Source organism: Heteronotia binoei, chromosome 6 (genome assembly GCF_032191835.1).
Source record: "Heteronotia binoei isolate CCM8104 ecotype False Entrance Well chromosome 6, APGP_CSIRO_Hbin_v1, whole genome shotgun sequence".
Lineage (NCBI taxonomy): Eukaryota > Metazoa > Chordata > Lepidosauria > Squamata > Gekkonidae > Heteronotia > Heteronotia binoei.
Genome location: NC_083228.1, coordinates 62,517,261 through 62,541,659, shown reverse-complemented (window position 1 = coordinate 62,541,659; position 24,399 = coordinate 62,517,261). Strand labels below are relative to the sequence as shown.

At 42.7% G+C, this 24,399-nt stretch overlaps 1 protein-coding gene across 3 annotated transcripts in view; it reads left to right on the top strand.

Annotated features, from left to right (window-relative positions):
• Positions 1-24,399, top strand: part of TRUB1 (TruB pseudouridine synthase family member 1) — a 73,846-nt gene that overhangs the window by 21,635 nt on the left and 27,812 nt on the right. The window lies entirely within an intron of this gene.

The following is a 24,399-nucleotide window of genomic DNA, read 5'->3' as shown; positions in this document are numbered from 1 at the left end:
GTCGTCTGATTCAGTATCTGGCAGCTTCATGTGAATCACGAGAAAGAAAAATAGTTCTAGCAGGTAACAAAAGCTAGGAATGGCCCTGCTAAATTTTAGTGTCTGCTTCTTTGAAGAGATTGGAATGAGACAATTTAAAGGCTTAGCCTACATTTAAATTCTGGTTGTCTGTATTCTAGAACTAATGTTTTAACAACTTGGTTCCTCTTGATTCAAATAGCATTTCATATTACCTGCTTAATGGCAAAATTATTACTTGCTCATGTAACAGCAAAATGCATCCTGATTTTGTATTATTTTTACTCAAATTCAAGTGGGTTTCTCTCTTACTTATTGTCTTGTGTAAATACCCCCGATGGACTCGTCTTGTGTGTTTTTAGCATCTCCCCCTTCCCAGTGCCAGACTATTTGGGGCCTGAAGTCAGACGGTAGTGGGAACTTGGGCAGGGAAGGCTGTTTGTGAAGAAGTAGCATTCATCCACACACTAATCCAATCTTACCCATGCCTTCCCACTCCTGCATTTGTTTTAATTTGGGAAGCCCATATTTAGGCAGTATCAGTTTGCCAGTTAACATATAGGCTCGTCCTCTCTTCTATTTCAAAATTTAATAGAGCTATCAAATAATATTCATGGCTAATTTCTAACCTTACTGGTTAAGGCACTTACACTTATGAGTATTTTCAATGTGGCAATTGTAATACTTCTTGGTTGTCTTCTTCAGAGCATAGAAAAATATTCAATTTAATGTTCTGCTGTTGATGCTTGACTAGGCTGCCCTTCAGAAGGATGAATATAAAATAAATAAGGAATGTATCTATGTGCTGTATGAATCTTAAAAGATCTGAACCTTTTCCAATGTCTGTCTAAATTAGTTTAAATTACATTACCCTAAACAAGGCAAGAGAAGTAACACTATATGGTTCTAGTTCTAAGAATCAAATATTTAATAAAGTGTGATTCTTACATAAGTATTTCATATTTGGCTTATAATTGGAGGTGTTCTTCTTCTTGCAGTAATACCGCAAGATATACGTTCTTTAGTTGGCTGTTTGCAATACTGATTAGCAGTACATCAATAAACAGATTATCCCTTTTCTCTTACCTTTTCTTTTGTACAGTTTTAATATTTGGCTTCTAGTAAGTTTCTTTTGGATTTCTAAAATATTATTTTTTAAAAATAACACTTGAATGTGTATTATTATATGAGCTTGTATTTTCTTTCGGCTAATCGTTGTTTTTATGAATTTGAGTTCTACATTGTCTTTACTGATCAAAACATCAGCAGTAATATTCTGTTTCTTCTCTCCTTGATACAATTGATTCTGCTTATCTTTGTATGATCACATTTTTCATGGTTTTGCAGTTGATTTTCCCCATATGTTGATTCATTCTCTCCCCCACCCCAATACAGTTTTTGTAATACTCTTTTAATTTGATTTCTTCTTAGCATTTTAGGACTCTTTTTTTCCTTAGGTCTGCATCTCACTACCTATTTTATATTATATGAGTGTAAATATAATTTCTGTGTGCTTTTGATTTCTCTTCACTTCTTTCCCTTTTGTACATTCATAGTAAGATGCTCTGTGCAATTTTAAGCAGGTCTATTTAGAATGCTATTGCAGTCTATTTAGTGCAACTTAATACTAGAAAAGCATGTTTAGGATGTGTTAGTTCTTTAGCTTCTGCTTGGATTCTTCTGTTTTCTTCTCCATAACTATTAATATTCTTCTGGTTCTTCATTCCTTGGCATGCTTGATATTTTTTTCCTCTGGTTTGTGCCTTTTTTTCTTTTATTGCTCCTTTCTTATGGAAATGTTTAATGGTCAACAAGCATTCATCCTATTCATTCACTTTTTCCTTTTTTAAAAAAAGGTCATAGCACTCCTTTATATCAGTTAGACTGTATCTAATTGTGTTTTGTCTTCATGTTTTAATTTACATTTTAGTTTTTCAGTATTTTGATGCATTTTTTTTGTATATCACTTAAGTTTAACATGATTTATGAATGAATACTATGTAAAACATTCTACCCTGTTATTTCTTTTGAAGAGATTTTCAGGATGTGTGACTTGTGATTTTTATCAAGTAGGACAGATTTTATCACAAGACAAGCATGTGTTATCATTTGAAAAACGGAAGGTGAAAATAATCATACAATTTACTTGTAAACAGAGGTACACCCTTCTAAGTCCATTAACTGCAGTGGGTTTAAAAAGGTGTAAATCTGTTTAAGATCACACTGTATGTCAACTGAAACACTTTTTGTGTGCATATTTCCCCTAGGGCTGCTTTCCCTTTCATTTATGTCACACAAATGATGCTTAACAAAAATAAGTCACATACAGAAAGTTCAGCATTGTATGTATAGTGCTGCACTCTAGCAGCTTGTCTTCTCAGGGGGTGAAAAAGGGGCAGCAGTAAGGAGGAATGTACCTCTATAAAAAATGTATTTATTAACTTCATTTATAACCCACCTCTCTTGCTGAGACTCAAGGCAGATGACACAAATATAAAAAAACAATTCGATAGCATAAAATTTCCAATAAATGATGCAAAAGGACTAGCATTACAGAATTAGAAAATAGTTCAGACAAGGTAAAACCTGTCTGTGGCATGGCGTACTGTAATACGGACAATAGGTTACAAAGATAGAAAGCAAGGAAATACAAGGAATGTGATACATACACTAAGCATTGCAATAGACTGCAATCCTATTTCCTTATTAAAATGGCTTTTAAGCTATTCCATTATGCAATTCTAATCCCTCTATAAAAATACCTTCCTGTTTTATACTTTCTGTGAAACAATAGAAATGTGGGGGCATACTGCAATGCATACTATTTTAAAGAGTACAAAAAGATGCCCTGGGTCAGTGATAGATATATAATGAACTTCTGACTGCCAGACAACCTTAGGATCTCCTGGCTATACTACACACACTGCCATACGATAATAATAATAATAATTATTAATGAACATGGAGACTATTTATTTAATACTTACATGATTTCAGTAGCCAGGACAAATGATCCAGAGTAGAAGCCAGAGTAGAAGTGGTGACCTCTACAGAACCCAGGATCCTGTCAATATCTATCATGGAGACTAGATCAAAATGATCAAAAGATATGTCAGGGAGTGTACACGGCATTTCTAGTATCTTAGCTATATGCCAGCATGTAAATCAGTTTTTCTTTGCAAAAAAATCTTTGCAGAATCTTTACAACTAGTCATCTGTTCATGGGAATTGAAAGGCCCAAACTTGAGAATCAACAGATGCAAAAATGCTTTAAACAACTGAAATGGGTGTGAGGTTAATGATGCAGTTGAAACAGAATATTAGGATTTCTTTGCTGCCTCATAGGTCTTCCACTGAGCTCTATAGCACATTCAGTCAGATTCAAATTTCAGTTTGCTGCCAACACAGTCCTAGACATCTCTAGGCCCTTTTCAAGTTATCCAACTCCAGTGTGCTGGATTCTGTCTTTAGAATAGGAAAGATCAACAGAAGCAATCATGTTGATAGTTTTTAAGAGCTTCTCAGTTTATGTTTCTGCTGTGGTTTCAACAGAGCTGTCACCTGGAAAAAAACAACAACCCAGGCATTCTTGGAAGCAGTCAGATCCATTAGGTTCCCCATTTTAACTTATTCCCCACTCCTTCAGATTGTCAGTGTTACATTCACTTGTCTTGAGGAGGCAGTGGTTGGACTACCAAAGAAGCTGACTCTCTGGTCCACAAACTAGACTTTCCTTCAAAAATTCAATGTAAAAAAAATATATATCCTTCTTTATTTGTGGGGCCTTTCACTGCTGAAGAGAGAGAGACATAGTGGCTACTGTGGGTACGAAATTCAATGTAAAAAAAAGTATATCCTTCATTATTTGTGGGGCCTTTCGCTGCTGAAGAGAGAGAGACATAGTGGCTACTGTGGGTATGAAAAAATTCTACTAAGGGAACACTGAAGAACAAAACTGGAATCTTCATTTGTTCCATCCATCCTAGACTTCACTTTAAAAAGTAGGTTAAAAATTGGTCTTTTTGTATTATTGTTAATGTTTAACACCTTATAGCCTAGCCTTTGGAGAAGCTCTTTTCTATCTGCTATGAGGTAAAAAAGGTATACCATTTATAGCTCAAGGTAGGAGAAATGGGGTGGCAAGTCTTCTTTGAAGTAAGGCACACACAAGAGGGAGCACATAGTTGATTGACAGCAAAAGTCAGCTCCACTGTCCCATAATGCATTGGCTTAGAGTCAAACCAGCATTTCCATGGGTGCAAGGATTTCCATCCACATAAGATGACTACCTTGCATATTCCTCCTGTGGTATCCTGTTCCCTAAAATCTTCTTTCAATGGTACAGGGGATCCTCAGGCACTGGATTGAGGGAGGTATTCCTGCTGTTGGTGCAGCAGAAAAATTGCACTCCATGGAACTTACAGCCATGGAATTACTTGCCAAAATCCAAACCTATGTCAATCACTATTTATTTTTAATACTGTAGATGGCTGGGGATGAGTGGGGATCTGTATTAATGGGGCAACCGCCATGAAAGCCTCAATCCTGACCAATAACAGGTCAAAAAACTCCCTAAGACTCTTTGTATGCTTAGAGAGTAGTTTCAGGCCATCTGAAACAAGAGAGGCCATTCTACTCTAAAACATCAGCACTACTGACCATCATCTCCATCTTGTCTGGATTCAGTTTCATCTTGTTCTTTCCTATCCACTTGCAAGAGTACTAGTTAGGGGTTTGTGTTCAGCTAAATCTGAGTCGAAAAAATACCTGGAAAATACCTTAACAGTGTTTTTCAGGTATTGATTCAGCTGGATATAGATTTTGGAATTGTTCATCTGCCCAAAATGGTCAAGTCCCCAAAATCCTGAATATGTTCAGGATTTTCAGGACAGGTGGTATGACAAGGGGGGATTTTGAATTCCGACCACTGCGTCCAGTTATGAGATGGGTGTGACCAATTTAACGAGCACTCCACTAAAACTGATCATCCTGTCACTATTTTTGTTTTAAAAATTTACCTCTCAGAAAATGGCACAAAGGGAAGGATTAAACAAAAGTTGTTTTATTAAAACAAACTGGCAAGGAAGGGGATTGATATGTACATAGGTGTTTGGGCTTTAGCAAATGTAAACAAATTTAAAACTGCTCACAGAACAGTTCTGAGGTGACTGGCTACACATGATACAGTGTTTCCCTAAAGTTGCTTCACTTTCCCTAAAGGTTTCAAGTGTCTTTCTGGTTTAACTGTTGATGACTGGACAGTATTTCTAGTTAGCATTTCCATGTCACAACTTCACACAAACTTGAGTGCCCTATGCTTTGTCCCTATGATCTCTGCATGATTGTTACTATCTGCCCATTCAGACTGACAGCTTGGGCTCCTTTTGAGGATCTTGTAATGTCAGCTCAAAATCTCTTTCCAAAGCCTGATCTGCCAGCCTTTTAGTCTTTTCCCCATTTGGACACTAAGCTTCATAAATGGACTGTTTCCGCACTCTCAAGATGTGCTTATTAGATTGACAAATACAGACTGTTCTTCACTTCTGAGAGCAGTCTCTCATCAAAATCTCTTAAGATTTTAAACCCAACTTCATGGGCTCTGCGTTGGACTCTTCCATGACTTGTCACACTTTTGAGAGCATCTCAAAAGACCTCTGCTCTCTTCTCCAGTCAGTCTTCAGCTCCGTAACTGACTTTTTCAACTGCCTGACTGTCACTCTCCTTTGACAGTTCAAAGCAGTCCTCCAATGAGAATTGTATCAGCTATCTTTCAGTGGTCCTTAGCATGCATATTGCTGCTGTTCATCATAGATGGATAGACTAACTTAGAGGGTATTTAAAGGGACTTCAAGCCCTTTAAACTCCTTCAGAGTTCTCCAAGCCATGGAGTCGTGTGGCTTGGAGAAGGCATTCAAAGGGACCGGGAAGATGAAAGCATCTCCTTCAGTGGAAGATGAAAGCACCCCTGGTTCAATCTTTTTTAAACTTGCAGGGGGGGGGGGTTGAGGAGACACCCAAGCAGCTATCCTGCAAATTTGGTGCCTCTGCCTTTAAAAAAAAGCCTCCCCAGCAATGTTCCCTCTAAGCTGCAGAGTCTTGTGAGCAAAAATTCGACTTTGTGAGCTACTGGCATTAAAGTTGTGAGCTACTGCATAAATTGGTGTGCTCTGGGATCATCCTTCCTGAGTTGAGACAAAAATGTGTTAACTGGAGGCTAAAAATCTGTTAGCTAGCTCACACTAACTCAGCTTAGAGGGAACACTGCTCCTGACACTCTACTAATGCTAGTATTGGAGGCTGCCTGGATCAAAAGCTATAGTGTTGGGGTGAGGGCTTCAGGGGAGAATAAGAGACCAGGCTGGCTGCTGACAGAAAAGGAAGGGGAGAGGGGTTTTGCCTGGTTCTCCCAATGTACAGAGAATGTTATTTTTTATGTGTGTTTCAGGGACCTACTGCTTTAAATTTTTCTTGGGTAAACATTCCAATTTTGGCATATATGAGTATGTAGATATTTAACATGCACGTTGATGCTCATCTTGGTGTCAGAATATATATTTTTTAGGCTAATAAAGCCAAAACCACTATTATATTAGTTGAAGAGACAACCATTCTTCCTGTAGGCATTTTGCAAGATGGCAGATCTTTTTTTTCACATTTCTGTAAGAATGCTCATATTGGTTTCAAACCATGTGCTTTTGGAGTTGATAAAACAAAATTTCAAGGTCCGTAATATTTGACGGAAATGATAAATCCAGACAGACTGTTATTTTTAAATATTCATAAAGTTTGTGATATTGGGACAAAATGTAGCAGGAGAATTGTTGAAGTGACAGCTCTTAAAAGCACAGAAAATTATTCTGTCATCTTACAAAATGGCAGCTACAGGAAAAATGTCTCTCTACAATTAATATAATTGTGTATCTGGCTTTATGAGCCTCAGAAACATATATTTTGACACCAGAATGAGCATCCTACATAAATTTTAAATATCGATATAACTACATCCTCTCGGCTTTTTTTCTCTTGGCTTGACTTTGCGAACGAAGATTTAACAAGGGTGCAGTAGTCCTCGTCTGCTGCAGGCTTGCTGGTGGCTGACAAGACCAATGCGGGACAGGCAGATCTGGCCACAGTGGCTGCAGGGAAAAGTCTGATTTGGGGTTGGTGCTGTAGCAGTGCGATTCTTCCTCAATCTCCTTTTGTCCTCAAGACCAGCTATACGTGCGTTCTCAAAGGAAGAGACAGCCTGGTGGATGGTGTGCCTCCATGCTTTGCGATCTGAGGCTAGGTCAGACCACTGGTGATGGTTGATGCGACAGGTGCCAAGGGATTTCTTCAAGGAGTCCTTGTACCTCTTCTTTGGTGTCCCTCTATTTCGATGGCTGGTGGAAAGTTCGCCATACAGAGCAATCTTGGGAAGGCGGTGGTTTTCCATCCTGGAAATATGCCCTGCCCAGCGCAGCTGCGTCTTCAACAGCAGTGCCTCAATGCTTGTAACCTCCGCCCGCTTGAGGACTTCAGTGTTGGTCACAAAGTCACTCCAGTGGATGTTGAGGATGGTGCAAAGGCAGCGCTGATGAAAGTGCTCAAGGAGTCGCAGGTGATGACGGTATAAAACCCACGATTCAGAGCCGTAGATGAGGGTTGTCATCACAACCGCTTTGTAAACATTGATCTTTGTGTCTTTTTTCAGATGCTTGTTGCTCCACACTCTTTTGTGAAGTCGGCCAAATGCACGGTTTGCCTTTACCAGCCTGTTGTCAATTTCCTTGTCGATCTTGGGGTCTGAGGAGATGATGCACCCCAGGTAGCTGAACTGCTGGACTGTCTTCAGAACTGATTCATCCACAGTGATGCAGGGAGGGTGATAATCTTCCTGGGGTGCAGGCTGGTGGAGAACTTCTGTCTGCTTCAGACTAACTTCTAGGCCGAATAGCTTGGCAGCCTCTGCAAAGCAGGACGTCATATGCTGCAGAGCTGATACCGAGTGGGAGACGAGTGCAGCATCATCAGCAAATAGTAGCTCTCGGATAAGTTTTTCCATTGTCTTGGAGTGAGCCTTTAGTCGCCTCAGGTTGAACAGGCTGCCATCGGTGCGATAGCGGATGTAGACACCATCATCATCATCTAGATCTACTGCGGCTCTTTGAAGCATCATGCTAAAGAAGATCGTAAAGAGAGTTGGCGCGAGAACGCAGCCTTGCTTTACACCTGTGCCTATTGGGAAGGTCTCCGAGAGGTCGTTGCAGTGTCTGATTTGGCCTCGCTGGTCTTCATGTAGCTGGATGATCATGCTGAGGAACCTTGGGGGGCATCCTAAACGTTCCAAGTTTTGCCACAGGCCTTTCCTGCTAACGGTATCAAAAGCTTTGGTAAGGTCGACAAAAGTCACATATAGACCCTTGTTCTGTTCCCTGCATTTCTCTTGGAGCTGCCTGAGAACAAATACCATGTCGGTGGTGCTCCTGTTAGCTCTGAAGCCGCACTGGCTCTCTGGGAGGAGTTTTTCTGCAATGGCGGGCACCAGTCTGTTCAGGAGTATTCTGGCAAGGATTTTGCCTGCGATGGAGAGCAGGGTTATCCCCCGGTAGTTGGAGCAGTCTGACTTTTCCCCTTTGTTCTTGTGTAGAGTGATGATGATTACATCGCGAAAGTCCTGTGGTAGTTTGCCTTGTTTCCAGCAGGTGGCAAGTACTTTGTGAAGTGTGCTATGTAGTACTGTGCCCCCATGCTTCCAGATCTCTGGTGGGATTCCATCAACTCCCGCTGCCTTGCCACTTTTCAGTTGCTTGATGGCTTTAACAGTCTCTTCTAGGGTGGGGATCTCATCCAACTCTGTTTTCACTGGTTGAAGTGGGGTGAGGTGGATTGCTGAATCTTGAGCTACGCGGTTGGCACTGAAGAGAACCTGAAAATACTCCGACCACCGGTTCAGTATGGATGCCTTGTTTGTGAGGAGCACTTGGCCGTCTGCACTACGCAAGGGACTCTGAGCCTGATATGATGGGCCATATACTGCCTTCAGGGCTTCGTAGAACCCTCTTAAATCACCAGTGTCTGCACACAGCTGGGTTCTCTCTGCAAGCTTGGTCCACCACTCGTTCTGAATGTCTCGAAGCTTGCGCTGGAGGTTGCTACATGCAGCGCGAAAGATTGCTTTTTTCCTGGGACAGGAGGGCTGAGCAAGATGTGCTTGGTAGGCAGATCTCTTTTTCGCTAGTAATTCTTGGATCTCTTGATTGTTCTCGTCAAACCAGTCCTTGTTCTTCCTTGTGGAGAACCCGAGGACTTCTTCAGAGATCAACAGGATGGTAGTTTTTAGGTGTTCCCAGAGTGCTTCTGGAGAAGGGTCTGTGGGGCAACTGGGGTCCTCAATTCTTGACTGGAGTTTTGCCTGGAAGGCAGCTTTAACTTCGGCTGACTGAAAGCTGCCAATCTGAAGCTTCCTCCGAGGGATACCTCCTCTCCTGGGTGTGGGTTTAAAGTGAAGACGGAGATTGCAGCATACAAGATGATGAACCGTATGACATTCCGCACTGGGCATTACTCGAGTGTGTAAGACATCTCGAAGGTCTCTCTGGCGCACCAGAATGTAGTCGATAAGGTGCCAGTGCTTGGACCGTGGGTGCATCCAGGTTGTCTTCAGGCTGTTCTTCTGCTGAAAGATAGTGTTGGTGATGGTGAGCCTGTGCTCCGTGCAGAATTCTAGCAGGAGGCGCCTGTTATCATTGCAGTTGCCAATGCCGTGTTTGCCAAGTACTCCTTTCCAGGCTTCCGAGTCTTTACCTACTCTGGCATTGAAGTCGCCAAGGATGATCACCTTGTCCTCTGTAGGGGTCTTGCATACGAGGTTGCGTAAATCAGCATAGAACTTGTTCTTTTCTGCAGGATCTGCTTGAAGAGTTAGGGCATACACACTGAAGAGTGTTGCATGCTGCTTGTTTTGAAGTGGGAGGCGCATGGACATGATGCGATCTGAGTGACCTGTTGGCAGGTTTTCGAGTTTGGAGGCAATGGAGTTCCTGATCATGAAGTCAACGCCAGAAAGGCGGCTCTCAGCCTTTGAGATGTTTAAAAGGATTGCCTTCCCATTAAACACTTTCTGAGTGAACTTGCTGCTTCAGAGTTCACTCATGGTACAGCTTGCAAAAGGCATTTAAAGGGATTACATTCCCTTTAAACGCCTTCCTGCTTTCAACTGGAAATAATGTGAGATGGGGGACCTTCTTTCAGGCTCATAGAATTGGGTCACCTGGTCTGATCTTTTTGCAACTTGGGTGTGGGGGTTGAGGAACAGCCTCCAGAGCCCCAGATTGATTCTTCATTAAACCCTATGTGGACCATTGACTATAATGGTACCCATAGGGGATAGTGGGGGTGAAAATTTCAGGAATCCCAAATATTTACTGAATGTGAATACCATACCAGTACTGGGATTCAGGAATATCAGGAAATACTGATAGTTTTCAGGTTCAATACACCTGAACCCGAAAAAAACCCTGTTTTTTGCACACTAAAGACACATGACAAGACTGGCACATCTAAATAACTCAAACCAAGTCCACAATTTACTTACTTGGATACTTTGACCCTGTTTTTTTGGACTCAAAGAGGCTTAACAATATAAGAAGGCAATAACAAGCTATCAAATACAAGGAATCTACCAGTAAGCAGCCATGAAATCCACAAGGGAGAAAAGGGCAGCTGAGCAAGTGGTAAAAGCTCTGCCCTTCATGGCAAGTCTCTCCCCAGGCACTTTATGCACTGTGGAGAATGCATTTTTCTTTCGAGGTTTGTAGTGAACAAAAGCTTTATCTTGAGTTCTAAGAAGTTTTCTCTCTCTCAGCAGAGAAGAACAAAGATTGAATTTATATCCTACCCTTCATTCAGAGTCTCAGAGCGCCTTACAATCTCCCTTCCCCTCCCCCATGAGGTAGGTGGGAGTGAGAGAGCTCTTTCAAGAACTGTGACTGACTCCAAGGTCACTCAGCAAGTATAGGTGAAGCACAGTGTGCGCGGTACTGGCTCCACCCTTTCACCTTGGGGTCATCTGCCATGGCCCAGTAAGCTGGGACGCGGCAGCGAGTCCTTCAGGTGGTAGGTGTTACATTAACGAGCTCTATCTGTCCGGGTTTGATGTTAGAGTTTTCCTTCTCTTGGCTGGCGAGGTTGGTGAGCCCAGCCTGCCCATCTGGTTATACCGCTGGACATTCGGTCGCACCATGACGTGGCAAACTCTGTGAGAAACGGGGGGGACCAGCGGGAAGGTGTTGCCACGGATGCAGTAATGCAGGAGAGGCCATTGCAGTGACCATCTGCCAGGCATAGCCGGACAGTGACCACGCGGCGTTCACTACACCGGGAAAGGAGAGGCTATGTATTGCGCATACACTTTCCCTGGGGGGGCAGGATACCCAAGAGGGATCCCCCCCAACTACATCCACCATCTTGGAAAGTGGCAATGATAGGAAAAAGTCTCAAAATTCGAACATCTATCCAAGAAATTTTTAAAGCGATAGGTCCCTGAACAGGGCTGGATTAACAATTAGGCAATGTAGGCACTGGTCTGTGGGCTTCACACCTTTTGGAGCCCTGGGCCAGCTTCCTCCCATCCCACCCCCCCCCCCAACCTGAACACACAGGCCCTCCCAGCCTGCACACACAGTCTTATGCTTGCAGCCTGCAGCATAGCTGCTAGGCTGCATGAGCAGAGTTTGCTTCCCTGGATGGGAAGAGTCAGGGGGTGCCCGTTTTGGCACACAGAGAAAAAGGCAGGATTTGACAGTCTGTCAGATCTGCGCTCCTCATCGGCTCCTTCATCTTGGCAGATGATCGGGCTGAGGCTTTTCTTTTGTTTTTGGTTGGACGTTGGAGTTTGTTGTGGCAGTCGACTGGGCAGTGGCAAGTGAAGCATTGGCTGGAGTGTTGGCTGCAGTGCTGTGGGCTGGCGGCGGCATCGGAGGCGGTCGAGGATGTGTCGTTGTCCTTGTTGGGTGAGTCTGTCTAGGGTTTGGGGTCTGCTGGGGCAGGTGTTGTGGAGCCCAGGGGTTGGTCTTTCCCCTTTTATTTTTTGAGGGTGTGGGCCTTTGGGGCAACCTGGGTTTTTTTATTATTATTATTGCCCTTGAGGTTAGCATGTGGCCATTTTGGAGAGCCTCCCCCCTCCCCTTTTCTCCTTCTGGAGACATTGGTGTGCAGCAGAGGCTTTTTGTGGCCATTTTGAGTTCCCTTTCTTGTTCCAGGGGGAAGCCATTTTAGAGTGGAGCTGCAGGAGGCCATTTTGTGGTCTTGTGCTTGCTATTTAGATGGCTGGTGGAAAAGGGTCAGGCAAGCCCAAAGGGAAAAAGCCAGCGCCTAAGGCGCCCAAGGCTCCTGCGAAAAGGCCACCACTGCCGTTATCCTCTTCGGATGAGGAGGGTAATATGGTGGTTGATTCCAATATTGCTTGTAGATTGAGAGCATTGGAACAGGCAGCGGGCATCCTTTCTCCAGGTGTGGAGGAGGGTGTGAGGCAATCTAAGAAGGGTAAGCAGGCGAGTATTCTCACCAGGCTATTCTTGAGGGCAGGTCTGGTGGAGTCGTGCCTGGCAAGGACGCTGGCCTTTGCGGTCCGGATGTGGGTTTGATGGCGGCGGCTGGAGCATCGGGGGTCGGTTTGCCATTGGTTCAAGCTGGATTCGGAGGTAGGTCGGGTGATAATTTACAGGCAGGGCCTGGGCAGGTTTGGCCATGGAGAACATGGGGGCCTGCTTCGGAGGCCGGGCAGGACGCTTCCATGTCAAGCACGGGGGCTCCTGCCTCCTCTGCGTTGGGTGCATTTCAGAATTGGGCTTGGCCATGTGGGCAAGGCGTTCCTAGTGTGTACCCGGGCACAGGGCATCCTGGCATGACTGGTTCCTTTATGAGGGCACCCTCAACATATGGGATGGTGCCTTTTGCTGCTTTGCCGTTTGGGGAGGTTGCCTTGCCGCTGGGGGACCACTTGCTTCCCGCTACTAGGGAATAAATATTAAAAGGGGAGTACCTGGATATTTTTTCTCTTCTCTTTCGGAAGGCTGAAAAAAAAAAGACAAGGAAGAATTAGATGAGAAAGAGAAGGAAAAATTAAAAAAACGGCAGGTGGACAGGACCTGGGCTAATTGGCTTTCTGGGTTCTGTATTTATGCCGGGGTGATTGCAAGGGCGCAGGCGTGGCGGGCAGCATCCCTGTTCCAGTATTTGGACATAATTTATAAAGGCTATATGGCCTTTAGTGGACCAGCCTGGTTACAATATGACCAGGAATTTAGGATGAGGGCTGCCCTGTATCCGTTCCTTCAGTGGGATCGGATCCATCAGCAGCTTTGGCTGCAGGTTATGTCCCTGGTTAGGCCTAATCTGGGTGATCGCTCTGATAGTGGTCACTTGGTGAGTAGGTCATCCACATCTGCTGCTGGTTCATCAGGCTCTCCCTGCGGTGCAGCGGGGCAGGCGGTTCAACCCCGCATGCTCTGCTGGGAATTTGGATCCCTTGGGGTATGTAATAGGAAGGCGTGCCAGTTCAAGCACGAGTGCCCCATGTGTGGTGGTTCCCACTCATTTGACAACTACCCTAGAGCCCGTGGGCGTAAAAATACGAAGAAGCCTGGTGAGAGCGGAGGAGCCTTTCCAGCTAAGAAAGTGGCCCCCAGCCCGATAAGAGTGGGACCTCTTGAGCAGTGGCTGTCGAGGTACCGTCGAAGGGTTGATAGTTTGTATTTGTTAGAAGGTTTTAAAGTTGGGTTTAGGATCCCTTTTCAGGGTCCTCAAGTTCCGTTTATGTCAGGAAACCTTAAGTCAGTTCAGGGCTTGGAGCAGGTTGTTAGGGACAAGATTGCAGAAGAGCTGGCTGAGGGAAGGATACTGGGCCCTTTTTCACATCCTCCAGTGAGTACTCTTAGAGTCTCACCTTTGGGTGTGGTGCCTAAAAAGGCGCCTGGTGAATTTCGTTTGATTCACCATTTGTCTTTTCCTAAGGGGAAGTCAGTGAATGATGGGATCCCGGAGCACTTATGCTCTGTTAGGTACACCAGCTTTGACCAGGCCACTATTTGCCCCATCCGGACATTTTGTTGAAATTTCCTGACCTCTACAGAGGGGATGGGGGTCCATCTCTCGGAAAAGGGTAATATGCTTTTCCTGAGAGATTTGCAGCAAGGGTTGCAGGTGGCTTTGGGCCTCCCGGTGGGCGCTAAGGCCTAAGTAGAGTCTTGGCCTTAGCAGTGGCAGGTTTTGGGGGTTTAGGGCACTTTGTGGCTAGGGGAGGACTGTGAAGCATCACCCTATAACCATTTAATGCAATGGCCGCCTATTGCCCGCCTTTTTCCGTGACTGAGCAAGGACGTATAATGATATTAGTCACTTCGGGGGTCCTGTTGATAGCTAATGAGGGGATCACTGCTGAATAGATGTCTCTCCCAAAGACTCAGGCACCGAAGATTAAAACAATCAACCACAGTACTTTATTTACAGATAGGCTTGAACTGGGGGTGATGGGATGTTTATACAGCGGATAGTTTGTGTCTTCTTATGAATAACAGTTTATACACAGGCTGTAGGCTTGACACCTTTAGTAAGGCACTGAGGTTTTTCAGGGTTCACAGTCCTTTTATTATTCCCTTCTCCCAAACTTTACTCAGGCTGGCCTTTTGGGCTTTATGTGCCTGGTCCCTGGAGTCATCTGGTGTGACAGCCCCCAGCTCTCCTGACTCCCTCAGACCCGCGGCTCTCCCTCCGCCACCTTATAAGTTCTTAGAAGCAGTGTAAAATATGTCTGTGACCACTTTTATCTTCCACCTTGGCACTCTCTTGTCACCCTCTTCTTTCTCTGAGGGCACCTGTGACCAAGAGATATGTCCTCCACAGCCACCTGGCTGATTTCACGGAGCCGACTGAGAGCTTCCCTCCCCACGAAGTCTCCTTCACCGCACTCTGTCTCCAACTCCCCGTTTTTGACCATTTTCTGACAGTTAACCCCCCACTCCAGACCTGAGAGTTCTGAGCGCACCTGGCCCCCACCCTCGGGTCACATGACTCAGTGCTCTTTGAGTCCTCAGCTACTACTTTAACCCTTCAATTCCGTCACACACCCTTTTGGGGAATTTGGGGTCTGGCATGATCAACCTTGAGGTTTGAAGATCCGGGTTTGGAGAATGCAGACTGTCCGGGAGGCTCGGCTAGAGGGTGCCATTCTGTCGAGACGTGCGTCTGGGTTTGGGCCCTCTGGTGCGTGCCTCCTTGCTGGGCCTGCCTGGAGGGAGCTGAGTAACACCCAGCTCCGGCTGGGGGGCTGGGTCCCTCACACCCGTTAATGGCAGGGAAGCGGTCGCGGTGACCCCTAGCCCTGGCCAGGCTGCTGGTGGGGTACGCTTGCTGTTTATTAGAGTGGCCCAATTTTATACCAATACTCTGTGTCTGACTCTTTATTCCGTCCTTGGGGAACAACCAGCAACTGAGCCGTTCTTTGCCCAACTTGCCTAGTTTGGCTGCTGGCATCGTCTGCAAGTTCGCCTCTCTCTACGTCTCTCCCACAGCTTTGTTAAAGGGGATTTTGAGAAGGTGCCTGCAGGCGGCGAGGCGGGTGCTCCAAGATAATTTATGAGCCCTCCCTCCCAAGATTTTGACTGCCAGGGGCCTGCACAGGGTTTAATCCGGCACTGTCCCTGAAACACACAAACAATAACATTATCTGTAGATGTTGTGTGTGTGCAGGTGTCTGCGGTGGGTCCAGGACTATACATCTGGGCATTGGTTTAGGACAGAGAGAATTGCATTTGGAAGCTTAGTTAATAAAATACAGAGGTGAGTGTCATCAGTTTGTTGAAGACACCCAATCCTGAAGTTCCAGATGGTGTCACTTTATTGATACGATGTAGGATTTGTTTACCTGGATAACATCTGCCAGGTGAATTAACATATAGTTCCATTCTAAGTCTGTTACCTTCCTAAAGAAACAAGTACAGTGAAGTCTAGGATGGAATTCTATTAAAGCCCAATTGGAAACTGCCGCCTGTGACATATATGTTGTTTGTTTTATTGTATCCTATAGTCTTAGCTTGTAGTTTTTAATTGTTTTAACTCTTGTTATCCTCCCTGAGCCCACTCGTGGGAAAGGGCAGAATATAAATTAGCAGGAAAAAGATGGAACTCCTCTGTTAAAAGCCTGGATAAAATTAAATGTTGTGGGATAAAGGGCAATAATGTGCCTGGTAAACATGGGATGAGATACTACAGGTGAGTACCATCACTGAAAGCACCCTCTCCCTGGTCACTATCTGCCTGCAGGCAGAGGCACAGAGAGCAGGGCTTGGAACAGATATGGAATGGAAAAGTTTCCATTGCTTTATTTTTATGTGGAAAAGATTTCATTTTTAAAGATTGATTGGTTATGTGACTGGGAGTGTGAGGGTTGGAGGCTGCAAAGAGGGTCTCCATAGCAGTGCAAGAATGCCTCTCAATGTGTGTCTATTCAGCTTTTCCCTGCAGTTTGGATGTAAGCTGTTGCTATTGGATGTGAAATTAACATGGCATACTTCTAAAATGTTATTTTATTAAACTCAAGTCAAAATAAATGTGCTAAATCAGATCACATTCTGTTTATGGCACTGGAAGTTCTTCAAATTAACTTTTTTATGGAAAACCATCATTGCTTGGGAAGATCTTTTTAAACTGGCAGGTTAGACAGTATGTGAGGAGGCAGTCCATCAAGTATCAAACTGTTGGTAGTATCTGTTCCTAGTCTGATGTCTAATATGTCCTCATTTTGATCTGCATAATACATTGTTGTTTTTTGGAACAAGGAAGTGGTTGGAAACTTGTGGTGCCCCCATTAGGACATACAAATCTTGTATTGGTGGGTTCTGCATAACTATATCTATTCTTAGTCTTCTGCTATCAGGCTACTGTCTGTTCAGCTTCATTTAATACATTACGAATAATCCAGTTTTGGCTTGTTCTGTGCAAGAGTAGGCTTAGTTTTTTCAAGTAGGTCAAACAGCAATGATTTCTGCTTTCTCTGGGGGATGATGGGTCCATCATGAGTAATGTATGCAGAATTTCAGTGCACTAACTTGTTGAAAATCTGCCTTTCAAAAATAGACAATCATTAACTGAATGCAGGATGTGTTGTTGGATTTTTTTTTAAAAAAAAATCTGAATTCCTGGGAGGTTCATTGACTTGCAAAAAGATTAGAATTGACTTCCTTGTGTTAATTGCGATTTTTTAGTTTACACATTAGGTGATCTGAACATTTGATCTGAAAGGTTGTCATCTCCCCAGAGAGGCCCTGTATTGAAATGTCACCTGGATAACATAAAATCCAAGCTTCCAGTGGTCTCAGAGGTTATGCAGTAAAAGAGATCAAGGGAACAAGGGAGTTTGCTCAGCTAACCATGGTCTTGAAGAGCTCAGATTCTTTATAGTAAATTAAATTCCCAGAGTCCCCAAAGAGGCAAAGGACACCATTTTAATTAGTCTGTCATCGGAAATGGAGCTGCACTATTCTACTTTGACACAGATTTACTAGTAAAGGGATTTATGTGGGATATTGGATCATTTTCCTTTCCAACAGTGGTCTCACTAGTTTACTGTAGGATTGTTTCAATATCCTTTCCTGGATATTTCCAGTGTTTTTGTAGCAAATCACCTAATTCTGTACTCCAACACTCTCTTTACATTGTGCACAGGGGTTTTATATTCAAATAGGTATACAAACATACAAAACAATTTTTTAAATTAAAGTCTTAAATGTTTGTATATTTAAATTTTTAATCAAATTGTGTTTGTTATTATTATTAACCATCGTATGATGCTCAGGAGAAAGGTGGGTCTATAAATATTTTAAATTGCCATTCCACACAAAACCTTAAAATAGGCAGTGCGTGGGCATTTTGGATGCCGAAGCAGGGGACTCTGATGTAAAAACGGTTATGAATGACTGTCACATTTGAAATCCCCTCTTCTCTGTGTGCTGTACATCTGATGAGCACCAGTGCATGTCTGCAGAATCTTCTGGATTTCACTTTTCAAGAACCTTGGCATATGGAAGTTTAGAACCATAGTATGTAGGATTTATAAAGAATGTGTTTGTGTCAGCAGTTGTTATATCCTATATTTTACATATATAACATGCAAGGCAGCCTACATCAACAAGGAACAAAACACAAATCAAACAAAACACAAATCTAAAAGATGAATAATCTAAAGGAAACTCCAAATAAAAGGCAAAAAAATTAAAACCAAAAGAAAATTCAGACCCAATGAAGGCAGCAATAGAGTAAAACCAACATTAAAGCATTAAATCATGAATGATATTCCCCCCCCCCTTTTTTTCTAGTCTATCACATGTTCAATTTTAGGGGAGTAGAAGTATTAGGCTGCTATTATCATAATAACAGAATGAATGGTATTTTGGGTTGTTGTTGTGTCTGTAAGGTTCTCTAAGACTCTTTCATTGTGTCTGAATTATGAGATGTTATAACAAAAAAGAAAACACACTCTAAATTCCTAGATTTCTTAAATTCCTAGATTTCTAACAAGAGCCTTTTGCTTTCCCACAAGTGATTCAAGAGATATATACTAGGCATACACATATGAAGCAGGATTTCTGTTGTGAAGATCTGGTAATGTACTTGATAACATTCTCCTCTGTTTTCATATACCTGGAAAATTAATGGCATATGCATTGACCAAGTTAAATCTTTTAGGAGCTTGGGAGTTCTTTTCCATTGTAATTTGAAATGGTGCATGCATCGTGATTAAGCCCTTCTTATGGCCAAGAACAAGCTATCAGCATTAACTTGTTTCCATGATCAAAAAGGCAATCAATTTGTCCCAGCTGCTTTGCGAATCTTTCACATCACACTACTCCCTCAGCTACTTTATGGGATCCCTGTGTGGTTCCAATGTTTCAGCAAAAACACTGAAAAAACCACAGCTTTCTTTATGCCACATCCTGGGCATTTCCAGCTCAGTGTGTTATTTCACCCTGTGTGCCAATTGGGTCTCCACACAGTAGAGTCTAAAATCTGGATTACCACAGTCAAATACTGGCTCCACCTTCATTTTCACCACTTACCCAACAGTTTTGTTTCTCTTTTACTTGCAGACCCTTTTACCCCTAAATGGTTCTGTTCAGTACTTGGGAAAGTTAAATCGATTGGTATTGATTTATATTCCTTGACAAACTGCAGTGAAGCTTACATAATTCACTTGATCCACAGGAGAATACTGGATATTGACTCCCAATTAATAATTGCTGAAGCAAGGGGTACATGCTCACCCTGCTTTTTGAACCTTTCCTCTTCCCAAACTTATATGGCTCAGTACCTCTCAAATCTAATAAACCCACATCAACGCCAAGTTTTTATGTTGGCCAACATATTTCCATCGTCCGTGGTTTCTGGTAGATATAAGGGTATCCCTTATGAACAGAGATAGTGCAGATGTGGTAGAGAACCTGACTCTGTATGGCACATTCTATTACACTGTCCGTTACTTACCCATCACCGATGCTGCCTGATCAAATCTCTCCTCTTAACCCACAACTTGGTGACAAACAAAAGGATGGAGTTTTTGTTGGCTGACAAATGTTCCTCAATTACTGAACAGGTTGCAGAATTTCTGGCCCTAGCAGTGAATGAGAAAGAAAAATGGAGTCAGGTAGGAGAATACCACACTCCACTTTTCTAAGTTAAGTTTTGCTTGTAACCTTGCACTCCCATGCTGGTTGGCAGGGCTTTTTTTGAGCAGGAACGCACAGGAACGCAGTTCCAGCTGGCTTGGTGTCAGGGGGTGTGGCCTGATATGTAAATGAATCCCTGCTGGGCTTTTTCTACAAAAAGTCCTATGTGAAACAATGGTGACATTGGGGTGTGGCCTAATTTGCAAATGAGTTCCTGCTGGACTTTTTCTACCCAAAAAGCCTTGCTGGTTGGGCTTGCAAATAACTGGTTTGTATGTCCCATTTTGAAGTTCCTTTGGATCTTGGATTTCTTTTCTGTTATGTCAATAAAGGTTATGTCTGTCTGTCTGTTTTCATATAGTGTTACTGAGGCGGTTCTTAGATAGCAAAGTAGCAATGTAGTCCTTTTGCACACAACACACATGACTACATGCACTCCAACCAACATGGTAAGGTATACATGTAATGGAACTGCTAATTGATAGAAATAAATTTTAGCAATAGTTACTATTGTGTGAGCAAAGCAGTTCTCTAACCCATTAAACACCTGCAGTGTGCAAGTAATTCTTATTGCAAATAATGATAAATTTAAATTAGGTCTGAGTTTTTATGAATACATTTGAATAGCATGTAGACTAGGTTTACTGAGCATATAAAGACTTAGGGGTACTTTAGTTAGGTGACTTGCTGCTTTCCTGTCTGTAAAGCTGAACTGGCCATCTTTTAAAGTATATTGGGGGGGGGGGGGTTGGTTTTAAGGTCTTTTCAGCTGATTGATGGGTAAATGCTGTCTCTTTCTGTAAACAGTAAGATGCTTGGTCATTCTTTCCACTGTTGGTACTTCACAAATACATGCTCATCTTTTGATTCCCCATTAATTAGTAACCAGCAGTTGAACTTACTTGGTTAAAAAGAGTTGTTTGTTGTAACATCAGTTAATATAAAGATTTTTTTTCCTGCAGCATTATACTGATAACAGCTCCTTTGCATATACACGCTGTCACTCTGTGTTTCAGTTATCAAATTATGAACAAGCCTAATAGTAGTACTTAAATGGACAACAGATCTGAGGGTGTAAAGCATCCTTGCATATTCAAAGTGCCATTAATTGTTTGTTACAATCTGTAGCTTTGTAAGGGAGATTGCCAAAAGGGTTCCATTTATACATACTGTGGAATTGAGATCACTTGTGTACAGTGGGAGCAAACAGTTGTGCAAGAAGAGTGCTTAGGACTGAGACCAGCTGTAGCAAGTGTAGTTTCTCATGTTATTTTTCAACTGGAATCTCCATAATCTGTTGATGTGTTTTAGCTTTATTAAGAAAGATATAAACTCAGAAACTTTGAGGCGGGGGTGTCAAACTTGGGGCCTATGGGCCGCAACTGGCCCACCCAGGCCCACTGCCCTCTTCTCCCCCATTCCTCCTGTCCTCATCCATTGAAACACCAAGGCTGCCGAAGTTCCCAGCTCCTTCTGCCTTGTCACTGCCTGCTTCAGCAGGAAACTCTTCTGAGCTTGCAAAGCTGCAAAGAAAATGCAGAATGTCTATCTGGACTTAGAGACAATGGAAAATCCATTCTGCATTTTTCTTGTAACTTTGTCTGTGCTGCAGTGTATTTCAGTGGAGTAGAGATCAAGTAATTTCACTTTCCAGCATTTGTATGGCCAGTTGAAGCTGTTGCTTGTGTGAGCTGTCTCCTTGCAAATAAAGGATTGATGATTTGAGCCAGCTTGTCTCTGCTGAATGGACCTGAGATCTGATGCCTAGTGTGTACTCTAACCTGAAAACCCACAGCCAAAGTGTATGTGTGGGATATTATACTGGAGAGGCATTGCCAGTCAGACCCAGGGGTGGGGTGGGGTGGGGAGAAGCTTGCAATGCCAAGCCATTTAATGTTTTCCTAGGCTCATTTGATATTTTTAGTTTACATTTTTAGTTTCTGCTGTGATCCTTGTGCTTTTTCATGATGTTTTATTTTTAAATTGCATTGCCAAATCGCACTATTCCCCCACCTTTCCTTTTTAAACAAAATAGTGCAAAAGTTTTAAGCATGTTTGTATGTTAAGTAAAAAAAAATATTTAATTGTGTTTGTCTGTATCCTTTATAAAGTTTCTGTCTCAGCTACCTGGCATTACATTTTATGACACGTGTGGCCGGGCCCTACAAAGTCTCATTTATGTCAGATTCAGTCCTTGTAACAAATGTTCAACACCCTTGCTTTAAATTATAATTAATCTGCAAAACAAAGTTTGAGTCCAGTGGCACCTTTAAGACTAACAAAGATTTATTCCAGGTATAAGCTTTTGTGTGCATGCACACTTCGTCAGATACAGTAAAATGGAAATTATCTTGACCATGCACAATGTATTAAACATATGCCATGCCAAATTATACCAAAATCCACTGAGACCAACATTCTTACAAAAAACAAAAACAAACCTGAGCAGCTGGTCCAGGCTAGGGTCCAGGAGTCTGGGGCAGGATCCTGGAGCCAGCAACTGTAGTAGGGATATTGTTCCAGCAAAGACTGCAAGTGAACTGAGACCTTAAATACTTCTTTTCAAGAAGGTAGAGATACCAGCCATTCTCCTACAGGAGCATGGTACCAGTGTTTTAAAGGTGCTTTGCCTAGTGGTAAGTACTACAACAGGACTGTGGTGGTTTATGGCTTTGAGAGGTTTGAGGGTTGGTGGGGAGAGACTTTTGGATCAGCAAGAGATCCTGGGGTAGAAGTTTCAGGATCCAAGTCTGTCACTTGGAAAGGACTGTATCTCAGGGTTAGTGAGCTGACTCAGAGTCTTGGGGCTTCTCCTATACCACGGCTTCTGGAGATATCTCAGCTTCCTCTTTCTACAACAGTGCTTGGTTCCAGCTGCTTCCTCCTCTGGGTCTTTAGCCTCTCTTCCTGACAAGGAAGAGTCCATACTCTAGTCCATGACCCCCTGCAATGGGCTACTGGCTAATTTCTGGTAAACAACTATGTACCAGCCCTTTCTGCAGTCCCAAAGTTTTATGATTCTAAATTACTTCAATCTGTTGAGACAGATGTGCAAACATGGCCTCCCCAGAGAAGACCATCCTGTTCTATCAGTAATGACTAGGAATGGGAGCTTATACCTTCAGTGAACTGATTTTCGCTCACTAACATGCATTCTGATGCAATTCATGAGAATTCGAATGCAACAAATGGATACATTATTGATCCAATGCTGGTTCTTACAGTGTCAAAACAGTTTTGCAGTAGTAGAATGCTATCTGTAGTAAAACTGGTGGGCTGACAATCTTTCCATTGCTCTATGGGATCCTCTTTGACTTATGAAGTCACCTGCTGCAGATTCCTCTCCCCTCTGCCCCAAAGTCTGCAAGGTTTTAAAGTAGAGGAGGATACACAGGGTCAAACAATCCAACTGCTTGTAGGGTAAAGATCCAATAGTTCTTCAGAAGTGACAGAACAATTACAGCATCTAGCAGTAAAAAAATTTTAGTGCAGTGTTAGTACAAAGTCAGCCTTTTCTCTCTGGAGAAAAATTATTCTGGAAGAGAGATATAATGTTTCTCTGAATTAAGATGTCATGTTGACTGTTCATTAACTCTGGCGTTAAATTTGCTCTGTCATCTATAGTATTCTGCGGCCCCTCAGATTTTTTTTGCCCTTTGGTTCTGAATTATTGGATGCTTCACATAATGAAAAAACATTTTTTTTAAAAAAATATCCTTGTTCTAATAGTGTAATTGAGACTAAATAATTAATTCTTTTATTGTTTTCTTGCCTTTCATTTATCTTGTAGGGGGAAGGGCTTATTTTGACTTTGCTTTAAAAATATCAAATCCTGTAGTTCAGAGTTTGAAACGTAAGATTAAATAATATATATGTAAGAGCTGATGATGTGTGGTTGTAAATAAATAGTTTTGAAGTCTTAGAGGCTCTCCATAATAGTACACTGAATATTTTCTGCTTCTTGTTTTATTGTATTAATTTGATGCTGCCCTGGTTAATCAGAGGTCACCCCAAGCTGTTTAACTGTTTGAAGTAGCTGCAGTACAATAACTAAGGAAGTGCCAAATAGGACACTTTACAGTAGGGAATGCTAACATAAATCTTGGATTATATACCATTTTATTAGCATCCCTAAAATAATGTCCATGTGGGCTGCTTCTGCATTTGGGTAATGTGGTTACTTCATTAGCTTCCATATGATTTCTTCCTCTGTGAACTGTGATGGTTTGATAAAGCTTTCTCAAAATACACAGCCAACTAATCTTGCTTATATTAAATACAAACAGCCATCCAGATGAGAAACTTTTCAGTGGTAAATGTTGATGTATGCTTAGTTCTTTCTATGGCAGAGTGCTAACATGGGAGGATTCTTCTGTGACTAATTGTTGAATGGCCTAGACTAAGTATCACATAGCTAGGTGCAGGGCAAGGTTTATTTTTTCTCTGAAGCCTCCTTCATCCTCAGCAACCTTGATGAGATTAGGTGTGATCCCACTCTGTCCTCTGTCTTAGAAATGGCCAGAAGCCTATTTCTTTGGTCAGTGTACCATGCAGAGGAGTGTGTCTTATCCTCAAGATGTGGTGTGTGTTAGCAATAGAAATCAAACTAAAGGCAATTAAGCAACGATGGCACTCCCATGTTTCCAAGGTCTGTCTTCTCACTTCTGTTACCAATACTAAA